Genomic DNA, 14,204 nt, shown 5'->3' on the forward strand with positions numbered 1-14,204 from the left:
GCTATTTTTTATACAAGAAAGAGCAAATTAAAATTACTGTTATCCTCAGATTCCTTTCTCTGGAGAGAAAAATATATTTATGACACATTATATTTCTTTCATTTCTTTTGGAGTGCGGGGTATCTGTGGTCATCACATATTTTAGAAACACATTTGCTAGAAGACTGTAATCTGGACAGGGCACCCAAAGCTCCTTAGAAGGACAGTTAAAGTGTTGATCTAAATGAGGCCAAAGAGATCCAATCAGAGTGTTGAACTCCACTTAAAAGAGAAATAATAAAACCCCTTTGTTTTCTTTTGTTAGTGAGTGCAATTGTATTGTTAGAGTGTTTAATTATTTGATAATATGGAAACTAAATTCAAAATGAATGGGATATCTGTTTCTCCACCACCTCTATTCCAGAGTTCAGTTTAGTAATTAGCATCATTCTTTAAGTTTTTTCCTAACTACATCTCACGGTAGTTCATCTGTTCTTACCTGAATCCTGTGAGGAATTATTTCTTAAATTGTGTTTCAGCATTAGAAGATTAATGCAATATCTCAACAATTTCACATTTGCACTGGTAGAGTTGAATTATGAAAAGAGCTACTTGTTAATTTACAGAGTTGAGATCTGTAGCAATCCACTAAGTTTGGAAAAGGGAAGGAAGTAAATCTCTCTGCAGAAGCTACCAAAAGCACTGCAGCTTTGATATTGTCCTGAGTGTGGGCACCCAGTGTGCAGCACAAAGCCATACACCAAGGCAAGATGTTTCTATTTGCAATTCCAATTTATGCAAAGAGGGGAGCTCGGTGGGAAAATCTAAGAAAATCTTAATCAAGCTACTACATTCTTACATTCAAGACATAAATCAGTGCTGGAGACAGAAGCCTAAGGGATACTCAATTCAGGATTTTTGCTTTTTCTAGCTTCTATGGGTTTTAATATGGCTGTTGGGTATCATGGTGATGAGTTCATTAGAGAGAGAAGGAGAGGATGAATTATTATTCCATCTGCTAAAATCCCTTGACATTAGATGGAAATCTCTACTTTTCATCAAACAGCTTTTCTAATATTATTGGACAGTGCAATATAAAATCCTTATCTATAACACCAGAAAGAGCTCAATGTGTGACCGATGTTACGTATGTACACTTCACCTTTTCAAATTGATCCTGGTTACTTGTTCAAAATAAGAATATCCAATGCAATGTAGTCACAGCTTCTATGTGATTTCTGCCTGCTAATAATAATTTCTGGAGGAAAAGGCCCTCCTTTATACCCACTGAAATGCCTTCATTATAAATTGAGACTGCACCTTTTGCCATCTTGCTATATGGAGAAAATATACTTTCACACATTTCTGTGTCTCTTTTTGAAGACATATACTCCATAATGAGATGCCTGCACTTTATTTAAGGCCAAATGTTATGAACTCCTGAAGGGTTTTTATACTGAATAGATTTTTTTTAATCCTTTGGAAAAGTCTATGTTTTGAAGCACATTGGACAAAGCTTTTGTAAATGTGCCTTCACTCAAAATAGAGATTCTGTAGGTAGATTTATTACTATTCTTCATTTATGTTCATAATTGTTGATAACACTTCATATATCTTTTCAGACAATGTACATGTGCAGATAATTTATACAAGCTGTTTAGGAAAAAGGGAAAGAAAGTTGTCAGTAGTACGTTCCTTCTTTCTCACTTTACTCTCTCAGCAGTTTTATTCACATGTTTTAAATGTGAATATTACATGCCAATTACTGCAGAAGAAATTTATCAATATTGGCTGATATATGTTAAAATGATTTCATCTACCTTGATCTATATATTGGTATGGATCACCATGAGTAAATATTTAATAAAATTATTTCACTGCCTGAAATATTTTAGAACAAGTCAGATGTAGACCTGTAGACAAAGTCATACTGAATATTCAAAAATATTTAAGTAAACAATAATTTAATCATCAGATATTTTTTTCCAATCTCATGTACTCTCTCACTCCCTCTCATGGCAATTTCTTCTTGCTCATGGTAATTACCCAAGAGAAATACAGAACAAATACCTTTGTTTTAAACAGCAGAGATTGCTTTTGTATTTATTTGTGCATTGATAAACATTTTGCTGGTTTTGCAGATTTTGAAAAAAAATGTGTGTATTGGGAAATGGATCCTCTTTGTTAAGTGTGCAGAAAATAGATACTGCATAGTAAAATACTGGCACTAAGTAAAAATATGCTGCATTTCACTGCTATCGTATTACATTCTCAACATATATTATTTAATTTTAAATCTCATTCATAATTTTTATTCTCATTTTCTCATCATGTTTTAATCCTACTGCACCCTGGAAGACAAGATAAAAGTGTCTGCCAAGTACAGTCATAAAAAGTGAGAAGGGATTGAGCATTTTTGTTTTTCATGAAGAGTCTTTTCCCAATACTTAATAATGTCCTTTATATCCATCATAATACATAGCTACTAAGACTGGACACATCTATTGGCAAGTGGCTAATAGCTGGATTTAGAATATGATATTCAGGGAGAGTGGAAATAGGCTAGCTGGAACATATCACTGTAAAGACTGAAAATCCTTTCAAGAATCTCAGGAAGTTACCAGCTTGTTGTCATATTTGTAAATAAACAGAATTATTTTTATAATAATTCAGCAGTTTGTGACATTTATTTTAGCTAGAGATCTGAAGAACAGCTTTAGGGCTGAGCAGTGACTATATAAATATAAACACTGAGACAAGCAGACAGATTTCCTCTCTATATCATAAGAGCACATGTTGTAGCAATGCCAAACCAACAAGCTTTATATACAAGAGAATTACATTAAAAAAGAAAAAAAAAAGAGAAAAGAAGCACTGACCTTATGAGTTTCTGGTATTCTCTCTTCTCTGATGAAGAGATGTTTCCTATCTAGAGGGCACAGAAGAAGGTTTTGTGAATAATTGCTTGGCATACTCATTCTTTCAAGTTGCCATGTTGTGCTGGGGTAATCAGCTATCCCATTTCAAGTTAGCTGGATTTATTGGGACAAGCAGAATTATTAACTGTAGGAAGAAAATTTTAATATTTTCAAGTGTTATGAATGCAAATAAATTTAATTTTAGAATGTGTTTGGAATGAAATTTTGGTTTGGGGGAGTTTTTTTTGTATTATGGCAGGGATGTGTTCTCCAACAAATTTAATATTTCAGGCATTGAATCCTGTAAGCATTACTCCTGAATACTGTGAAAAAACTCTGATCTTAGTTCTGATCCAAATATTCTTGGATCAGAATATTTTTTAGACACTGGCAGAACCAAAAGAAGCTTGAGGGAATTCCAAGGTGCTCAACCCATTTTTAAGGTAAGATTGACTTTAATGATTATTGCTTATTAAAATACCAATATAAGTTTTCAGAAACACAGTTGGCTTTTGTAACAATGCATACCCATAACAGTGAAAAGTGGGTATAGTATGTGGATATGTTTGACGTAGAGTGAGTGATGATAAGAGTAAAGGGAAAGCTGTCTTAAGTGCCAAGCCCTTCCTGAGAAAAGCTCAGAGTGTACTTCAGACACAGTGGAAGCACTCAGCAAGTTGTTGAAACCCCTGGTCTGGGATACCCCATATATGTCTTTTTTCTAGCTGCAGAATTGCTCCAGGCATATTTGCCTCTCAGGTGGACTGCCACAAATACCTTGTCAAGGAATGCAGATATGTTTATAAATTATGTCACAAAATGCTACTCCTGTAGCAGAACCCCAAGGGCAGCTTAGCTTGAAAATGAAATCAAAGTGTTAAAGGCAGCCCCAGCCCTGGAAGATCAAAATCAACATTAATGGATTTATAGGGATTGGAACAGAATTGTTTTACAGCTTTTTCTCAGTTTATTTTTTTATCTTCCTGAATGCTTACTGGTGTATGTGTAATGAATGTCTCTTGTACTCAGCAAAAGATGGCAAACAGTATGTGACAGGATGGGGCAGCACACAGCTTCTTTTTTAGGGAGGTATATTGGTTTATTGACAAGGACTAGCTTGATGTTTTGCACAGGGGCAATTGATCCTTAGAAAGGCTGAAGATCTGTGTTCTATTCATATCTAGGTGTATTCTCTAACAAAAAAGCTATCAGATATGAAAAAATATGTTTATCTTGGGACTAGAGACATACACTTCCAAGCAGTATTCTGTGGCCAATCTGCTTCACATAAATCACAGCATGTCTCGGCTTTGGATGGCACAAAATTTATTTTTGTCTGAGTAGCTGGTGTAGTGCTGTATTTTTTTGACTTAGTATGAAAATAATGCTGATTACACCCTGGAATTTTGCTTGAAGATAAGTAGTGCTTATCCTAAGTCAAGGACTTTCCCGCATCTTGTGCTCTGACAGAGAGGAGCTGCACAAAAAGATGGGGGAGAGCACAGCCAGAGCAGGTGACACAATCAGGCCAAAGGGATATTCCATAACACAGAATGTCATGCCCAGTATATAGACTGGGGGAATTACCCAAAAAGGAGATAATTGCTGCTAGGTGGTGGGCTGTCAGGCAGGGGATGGTGAACAATTGTATTGTTCATCACTAGCTTCTCTTGGGTTCTGCTACTCTCTCTCTCTCCTTAGTACTACAATTATTATTGTCATTGTTGGTATGATCAGGTGGTTGTTGTTATTGTTACTATTGTTATTGTTATTATATTTTATTTCAGTTGTGAAATTGCTCTTCTCTCAAACCTTGGCCTTTAACCTTTACCTCCAATTCTTCTCCCCACCAGAACAAGGTGGAGTGGAGTGAGTGAGCAGCTGCCTGATACTTGGTTGCTGTCTGGGGTTAAAGCACAACATAAGGAAAACCCTGAGAGGAATGACTGACTTGTGACACCAGATAGAAAGATTTAACACATGAGCAAATTTCTGTTCATACCATCTGCTGAAAAGGACCCAACAACCCCAGAATTTGCAGTGCACTCCAGACTGTGGTTCATGGAAACTGCTTTTCCATAGGACCCAGGGAGCTGAGCTAAGACCGGTGAAGCAGCATCTATAAAAAATTAATTACAGAGCAACCTTGCTTTCTCTGTAGACTATAATTCCTACATACTTAAAGTAATAAAAAATGAATATAAGAATGTTTCGGGTACTTTATGATTTAGTTTCCTTTTTTTAGCGGAGGGAGGGAATTATGGCACTGATCAAAAATGTAAGATTGTTACTGCAAGGCAATGAAACTGCAGTTTTGCATCTACCATATCCAGGCAGCATCTAGTGAGGCAGAATCTAGTGATAACATTTTTTTCAGGGCAAAATTGTTATTGGCATTAAATCTTCATAATTTAGCATTGTGACAAGAAAACCAAATCTTGATGCTTACCTCAAACTCTTAGACTTTTTATTTGCACTGTTTGAATTGCAGTGCAGCCAAGGAGACCTCTGACATCTATCAATTGTAAACATTTCCACTAAGTAGGAAAAAATTGCAAATAATGTGCCTTGAACCTAAATATAAGCATCCTAAAGTAATTTTAACTAACAACTATATACAAGTACTTCATAAAACTGTCAGAACATAACCAGACACAATGGATAAATGTTTTAAGTGAGTATATGAGCAGTGTAAACACCAGCAAGTGAGAATCACCAATGACCACACACGTGGTCATCTATCATTCTATACTCACAACTACTTTAGCATATATAGGTTTTGTGATGAGTGAACTTGGTAAATTTTGTTTTAAAATATGATGTTAATGTGATATATAAGTCCTCTACACTTCCACCACAGTGATATCTAATTCCCTGATGCATACATTGCCTAACATATTGCTTGCAACAGGAATGTCATAAGACATTTTGTTCCCTGCTTCCTGTTGAATCAGATATCCTTATTTTCACACTGGGTCATTAATGTGAACACAACTTAGAGTTGTGGCCTTTTGGCCTGGTCTTCCCATTTCTTTATAGCAAATGGATGTTTCCTTCCCTTTCAGTAACACAGTTGACTAAAATAATAGGTTTTACCAAAGGCAGAGAACTGCAGCAAAAAGGAGTCTCTTATCTATCTTGCAGTATGATAGAAGATAAAAAGATAGAAAGAACTGTTAATTAGTAACAATTCAGTCACATGTCATTTAGGTCAGGATAGTGCTGCTGTCAGATTTCTTAAAGAAAGGTTACCTTTGAGTAAAGAGCTTTTATTCCTGTACATGGTAAGGGAGGTGACTGTTTCTTGCATCTCTGTTAGCAGATATGAATGATTGCAAAATATGAAAGCAAATAAATAGGAAAGTGGCTATTATGTAAACACTAAGGATGTGGAATTCTCTCTCTCTAGAGCTGCAACCACTTGAAAAATGTGTTTGATAAAGCCTCACACATTTTTAAACTTACTAGTGCTTTAAGGCAGAGCAACAGCAAGGTCTGAGCTATGTGTTCAGCTTCTCAACTAAGACATCAGTTGCTTTAGAAATGTTGGAAGGCTGTACAAAACAAGAAAGTACTATTTTTTGTGCCTCTTTGTCTTTCTCAAAATATGTGTATGCCTATGTGTATCTCATTACCTGCTACTGAACAGCAGGACCATCCTATCAATGGTGTCATTTTATCACACCCTTCCCTGTGACCACAGGTTATTGACACTTTAAGCCTGTGGTTTAAGTTTGTTAGTCTGCAACATGCAGAAATCCAGTAATCTATGCTTCAGAAATGTTGCCTTCCAAGTACCCAATTATCTAAAACAAAAGAAAAAAGAAAAAAAGAGGAAGTATGCTAGGCCATTTGTTCTTTCTCCTGTGATTTTCTTTACATGGAAAGGCCTGAAGTTTTTATTCTATTTACTCTCTTCTCCTAAAACATGGATTCTCTTTCTCCCTACATCACTTATCACCATTTTTCTTTCTTCAGGTAGATGCCCCACCAATTTGCAATCCATTTATTTTCTCTGTTTGACAACTCTTGTCACTCTACGCCTTCTGTGTAAAAACACACCTGTCTTTCTTTTCCCATTTGTTGCTCACATGCTCACAGTTATGCAAAATGTTAACAGATTCTGGGTGGCTATGCCATCACAGTGTTGTAAAATACTTTTATAGATTTATTTGCAATCTATATTTATCTTTGTCTTCAAGGCTCAGTATACCAATATCACCCTACCTAATACACATCATATTTATAGGTTTCACAAGTCAGCTTTGGATGCATTCCTGAAGCCTTTTTACTTCCCAAGGGGTTAAGATGCCTATTATCTGCTGAGAGATGTATTTTAAAAACATGTCTCTTGTGCTCCACTTTTCCAATATGATTTCTTTTTTTAAGCACTAAATGATACTACATATTTAGGTAGTTATCCTAGGATTTCTCTGGCCTAACTTTAGCTTACATTTGATGTGTTATTTTTAGATGAATATTCTCTTATGCTTCATCCATAGTCAAGAGAAAGAGAGGCACAACAAGAAGTGATTAATCTCTTCCTAAAATAGATGTTTCAAGTAGGTGGGCTTCATCACAAGTAACTAGCATTTCAGCTGTAAAGAATTCAATCTAGATTTGATTAAAAAAAAAGACATAGCTATCCATAAAAGGGAATTTGTAAGGTTTCTACCCTTTCCCATGCAAACCATAAAAACTATAAAATTAGACTTTGGTTATATCATTCTCTATAATTCAATGTATGCTAATGCTCAATTTTCATTTTTGCACTGAATAAATTAACTGCTATGCTATTGCAAGAAGCAGATGAATGATGCTGCTTTTTAAGGCCTATAAAATGGATCCATAATTAACCCTTATGCAAGGTACAGACAATGTGCCAGGTAAAAAGTGAATTGCTATTAAACCGATTCAAATTTCACAGTAATGGAGAGATTGAAAAAGTTTGATTCATTTGTTTTCTTGCCAGTACCACTGTTGCTACAGCTACTGGTGTCTTTGATAATCTGAAATATTTAGAAAAGGTTTCACAGGACATCTTTTTAACTTAATGATTATCATGAAGTCTTGCTAACATTGCATAGGGGTGACAGAAGAGGAATATATTAATTAGTGTTCAATGTAGCCTTGGACAGATGATTCATGCTCTATCAGGATGAAAGCACTTATGCTATTATTGTCTTTTAAAACTTGAATAAGAAAAATTTGTAAGTTCTGCTATCCTGTCATGCAGTTCTGTGGTTCAGCTACTGCATTACAAAACCTGAATTCTTCACATTTCATATTGTATTCATCTATCAGCATAACTTATCAGAAAGAAAAGCAAGTACCTTCTAATTTCCCTTTTTGGAGATGATGGTAAAACTTTGATTAATCAGTTTCTCTTTGCATTCCCTGACTGCAGGCCTTTCAGATTGCAACATGAATGTTTTTCCAGGTGCAAGCAAGCAAAGATTTTTTAGGTGCTACTCTGTAAAAGTATTGCGAGCTGCTATTACCACACTGTGCTTTCAAATAGGTGAGAATTCTTCAGTTCTTCACAACAGTTTGACATTTCTGAGTTTCAGTTCTGTTTTACTTTTGCTTATAACAAATCCTCAGTGCATGAGAGTTTCCATTGAATCTGTTTTGGAATTGTACAGAACTTAGCAGGCATTCAATGATCAAATGTGGTGACTTCCCTACCTGGTGATAAAATCCTCTTTAGGAGGTGTTTATCCTTGACTTTGATATGAATTTTATCCTTTTAGCTCTTATTGGCATGGAGATTTGTACTATAACCACTGGGGACAGTATGAACAGAGAACAAATTGAAGTAGTAGGGCATAAAAGCACAAGGACAAGAGGTAGAAGGCTTTGCTGGCACCCAGAGCAACAGAGTAGTAGGGGCACAGGATATGTGCAGGCAGCTTCTCAGGACACAGACCTAAAGAACAGGAGAGAAACCCAAAACAAGATGGAGCCTATACTGTGTATTTTGTTTCTTTTACCTAAGAGTTTTCTCTCTGAAAATCTCATAAACATTTTGGGATAATTTTTATTATTTTTCTAATGTAACTTTTTTTTCCCCCCCATTGTATGAATTGTTTATAGGCAGATAAGGCTTATACCAATCTCAGACAAGCAAATTAAAAATCACATTTAAATATGACATAAAACTAATCTTCTTTTTTTATCAGTATTATTAGCTATATTGCCTGTGACCTTTGGAGAATTTATAATGGCCAAATTGTGTATCTTGGGTCTGTAAAAGTACACAAACTGCCTCCAATTCTATTGATTAAATATATGACCAAGTTGAAAGTCCTGAAGGCAGTTACATGAATATTCATTCAATTTAGAAACAACAAGGGTAATGTCCATTGTTGATAAATAATTATGTAGCAGAAGTGGACAAGTCAAGTAGTTTAGTTTCATATTAGGCTGTGCACCTACAGTACTGTTGATTCCAGTCCAGTCCTGCTTTACTGAGGCTGCAGAAAATTTGGAGCACTATATGACAAACACATGGAAGGCACTGGAAGAGTACCGATGCCTTGAGAGACTGACCTAAAACAGAGACTAGACAGAGTTAAAAGAATAAAGTAGGTATTTATTAAAAGGCCTTGAAGGATACACCTTGGGTAGTACAACAGCTCAGCCATGGCTACACCCAAGATGGACCCAAAATGGTCACAAAATGGACAACTAGTCGCAAGGTTTCACACTTTTATAGGTTTTGGTCTATTTGCATATTTGGGTTAATTGTCCAATTACAGCTTCAGGTTATGAAGTCCTATCCTCTCTGTCTGCTCTCTTCAGCTCCCCATTGTTTATACCTTTTGGCCTGAAGCTGTAGTGGTTGTCCTTGGTCTCAAACTGGAAAAGGTTTTTTTTGTCTACCTACCCTGTGAAGAGAACTTGCTAACACTCACTGAAGCTCAGAGCTACACACCTAGGCAGCACAGAACCTGAAATATGTGAAAGCTACAATTTAATGCATCAGTATAACAGGGTCAGTTTGTCAGAAGCAGGGTCTGGATTAAACTGGAGAGCTCAGCTATCTCTCCCTGCCACCTATTTACCTTGTAGATGCTGAGAATACCTCCCTTAAAGCTCAAGAATTTAATGCAGAGTTTCTAGCCTCCTATTTGAGTAGAAAGATATTCCATGAAAAAGGATGACATGGAGAGATTGAGAAGTTGACCTACCAGCAAGAGTGGAGAAATGGACAAATACACATTACAAAAGAAGATAATTCAGTGTGTGACAGGTTTTTAAGCTGAATTTTCCACTCAGGTCTCATGAAAGACATATGAGAAGCAAAAATTATAAAAAGCCTTTTTTTCTGACCAGAGCATGATCCATATGGTAGCTTCTTCTTTGTCTTTTCTGCCAATGTTTCAGATGCTCAAAGAATTTCATATTATCTTAAAATGTTGACATCTGGACAGTTCAAAACATACAATAAAAAATTCTCTATTTAGTTACTAAGTGAATGTTCTTACCTATTTTACTTTCTCATGTAAAACAGAAACAAAATAAAGAATAAAAAACTTTTTGAAAATATCACATACAGCTACCATTGCAACAAAAGTTGCTCAAACGACATGAGTCTCTGTTAGAATCTTTAAAATATATCATTTTTAACTGTGGCCGAGTCTCTTTACTTATCAATTTTAATATAAAGTGATTACTCTCTCTCCAGTACTACAAGTACTAAAGTAATAAACTGAGATTTACCACTAGTGTATACTGAAAAACTACATGTACTGCATAAATTTAAAGGAAAAATGGAAAGAAAACAAGCTGCCTTGTCACAACCTCACATAAAGTGTTGGCTATCTTACTTAGTAAATATTCTAAAACATCTCAGCAACCTTATATAAAAATTAGAATTGGCATAGTACTAGACAGATGTTGGAAATCTAGGCCTCATTCAGTCACCAAACAACAGACATATATTACATTTCTGAATCATTCTTTCTAAAATCCACAAAGTGCCATGGCATAGAACTTAAAAAGTATATTTTAGTAAACCTGACATTTCATTTGTTTTTAACAAAACTTTTCCCAAGACTTTGCCAAATCCTTCTCTTCAGTATTTCTCTCAAAATAAATCTTTCCTATCAGGCTGAGCAACTCTAATGTCACACAGACATTTCAGTCTAGGGAAATTTGATGTTTCTACAGTTTATCTCAGCCACTGCAGTTTAGGACACAGAGAAGAGGATTCTGATTTTGCTTCAGTTCTTACAACAAATGTTCATGATACAAATTAATTCCAAATATGTTCACTAAATGCTGTGATTAGGAACATTCATAAAATGACAGGTATCGCAGATGAGGATTTGCTTACATGACAGCTTGTGCATTTGAGTAAAAGATAAAGAAAGAAGGAAATACTGCCATGCAACATCAAAGCAGAGGTAACATTGGCCTTCATATTTAGACTGCCTATCTGTCAAGTTTAGAGGTAAAAACATGAAGTGAACTAGATGATCTACTAAAGTTTCTTCTAAACTTTTTCTGTGATTGATCTACTTTAAAATTTTCTTTCTGATCTGTTCCTTTAACACCTTTCTGTAAGTGTTCTACATACCTTGTTTCTTATTCCCTTGGATGTTCCAAAGGAAAAAATAAAGTCTATTCAAACAAGAAGAAAAGTTACCACCAATTTAATTAAAAGTGTGTAAGTTAAGAATGTAAGTTAGGGAACAGATTTTGCCCTTCTTCAGCTGAGAACAGCTGAAATGTTCATTATGAAATTGTCCTTGTTCTATGTATATCTTAAAAGCTAGAAAGACAAAACTTCTGACAACATAATTCCATCAGAAAATACCTTAAAAGAATTTTTTATCCTCAACCCACACCTCTAAGAGAATGAATCTTTCTTTACCAAAAGACCTTGTTCTACCTAGTAATATTATCTTTGTCCCCAGGGTAGTCTCTGACTTTCAGAGCCTGACAGCTTCATCAAAGTTTTCCAATTACATTTTTTTCTCCGTTTCAAAGCAGAAGATTTTTGCTAACCTCTAACTGGAACCAGGGCATCAGCACTTAACCACTGGAGCCTGGTGCTGAGGACGTTTTTATGCTAACCCTTTCACATCAGTATTTTGTATTGCCCTCATTTTTAAACCATATTCATTACAGTAGATGTAGGTGTTTGAGTCAGCAGATTGTGTAGGCTTGAGTGGGATAAAAATGAAAACCATGTGGTTAAATCATGGTATTTGGGGAATTCACTGTTGCATATAATGTGCTAGACTCAGACAGAAAAATGCTACTGCTGCTTTAAGGAGTATATGGAACAACTTCTGATTGCTTTGTGTCTGTGTGTGTATGGAAATCACATCAATATGACTAAGCCTTTTAGTGAATTTTAGCTGCTTGTGTTCCACTGCATAGACACAATATTTAAAGATGTAATTGAAATAAAACTGCAATTTTTCAAAATCACAGAAATTAGACACACTTGGACATGGTAGCTGTTTTTTCTTGGCCAGTTATATTGGAAGAGATCTGGTGCAATTAAAGAAATCTGTTGGGTTTTTCATGACTAAAAATCATGCAGAACACCTGTAACAGAATTTAACTTGAGTTGGACCAGGACCCATAGTCCAGAATTTGGATGTTCTTGGAGCTTAAGCTGGTAAAATGGGGCAGGAGAAGAAACACCATGTCAGACCACCTACAAGACTGTTCACAGCTCCTGCCAATATACAAGACAGGTAATTTGTGCTAAACAAAATACACTTCATTAGAAAGGCTCAAAACAAACGGTTACAGTACAAACCAGACAGTCTTTCATTCACAGAGAGTGTAGATATTCATGTTTTTTTTTTTTTTTCAAGCCACTGCCTTTGTAAGTGTTGTAAAGCTATTGTTTTCTGTCACATCTGCAGACAAAGTTAAGAAACACTTTGAATGCATAAGCCTGAACATATTTCATATGGGCTTTTTCCATAATGGGAATCATTCTAACATGCACATGAAAAATAATAAAAAGCTAGTACACATATTTGCATTAAAAAACTGTATGCTCAAAATAGGAGGCAAATATTTGAAAATAAAACTTCTTGGTATTTGCAATAATCTTCTTCTCCTATCAGTCATTATCTATAAATTCATCCTTGTAATTCTTTTCTTCATTTCTTTCTTTGCCATCATATTAAAGCTCTGCAGAATTTTATGTGACCTTATACCTTAGTATGTCCCTCTTCGTTTTGTTTGTGCTGCTGTAGTTACTGATGCCAATATTCCTATTAATATTTTCAGTCTTTCTACAATGCATTTCCATGTATAGAAAACAATTCATAAAATTCAGACTTTGCACAGAGACTCAAAATCTATGTCAAAGAGAACTTTCCTACATGTAGAGATTTTGTAAGAAAAATATAAGCATTATTAAATTTCAACTTCAAGTTGAAAAATCTCTCAGCAGGCTCACATTTCTTTTTATTTTTATCTTTTAGGCTGAAATATTTTTGTGTAAATCCTGGTAATATATACTTGAGAGGACATATGTACCAACTGGAAGTTAAATTTCCAAAGTTGAAAAGAGAAGCCCATTGCAATTTTTCCTTTAGCAATGCAGTGCTTGAGTGATGACTGAAACACAGTTTAGGACTCTAGTGCCCCTTACACCTGTATGTGATGCCATGGGGTATTACCTTAGTCTCTGGATTTACTGGTTGGTCCAGATTTTGTAACTGATCTTGGTTCAGTAGTGTGGCTATAGGTAAAAATCACATGCTGTGGAGTATTCTTATGTTAAATCCACATTGAGAGATTAATCTACATATGCGATTTCTGTTGTGAATAAAAGTGAGAAATTCTTCTGAACTCAAATTCAGAGTGAGTAAATGAGTTTCTGGAAGGCTCCAACTTTCTCTTTGCTGCAGAGGGAACTTATAGCATTACCAGGCTAAAATATACTCGCTAAGTAAGGAGTTTAATATTAAAACCTTCTGATCTTCCACCAGAATTGCTATTTTAATTAATAAAGTTAGCAACTAACACATTATCATATTTATTTAAAACCAGATCTCACTGAATATGCAGAAATTTAATTCTGATAACAGTGTATCAAAAAGGCTTTACATTGGTAGGTCTAGATTAGGGGTAACTTGTATAAAATTAGTGCAACTGTCACTCACAAACACTCCAAGATTATAGAGGAGTGGAAACGTCAGAATGAATTGGATTAGGATTCAACAGGAAGTGTCAATTATGTATGTCATCAGTGCCTTTTTATAAGCTGAATAAAAGTAAACATTTCAGTTTTATTTATTTGTGTGCTGTTTAGCTGGTCACAAGTCA

At 35.2% G+C, this 14,204-nt stretch overlaps 1 long non-coding RNA gene across 2 annotated transcripts in view; it reads right to left on the reverse strand.

The window, feature by feature from the left end:
* The window catches only part of LOC140684273 (uncharacterized), a 140,850-nt gene that overhangs the window by 3,233 nt on the left and 123,413 nt on the right, over positions 1-14,204 (reverse strand). For both annotated transcript variants that reach the window (XR_012056300.1, XR_012056299.1), the window contains one exon: positions 2,859-2,908. This is a non-coding gene — a long non-coding RNA (uncharacterized lncRNA). The remainder of the gene's footprint in view (positions 1-2,858; positions 2,909-14,204) is intronic.

Source organism: Taeniopygia guttata, chromosome 5, assembly GCF_048771995.1.
Source record: "Taeniopygia guttata chromosome 5, bTaeGut7.mat, whole genome shotgun sequence".
Lineage (NCBI taxonomy): Eukaryota > Metazoa > Chordata > Aves > Passeriformes > Estrildidae > Taeniopygia > Taeniopygia guttata.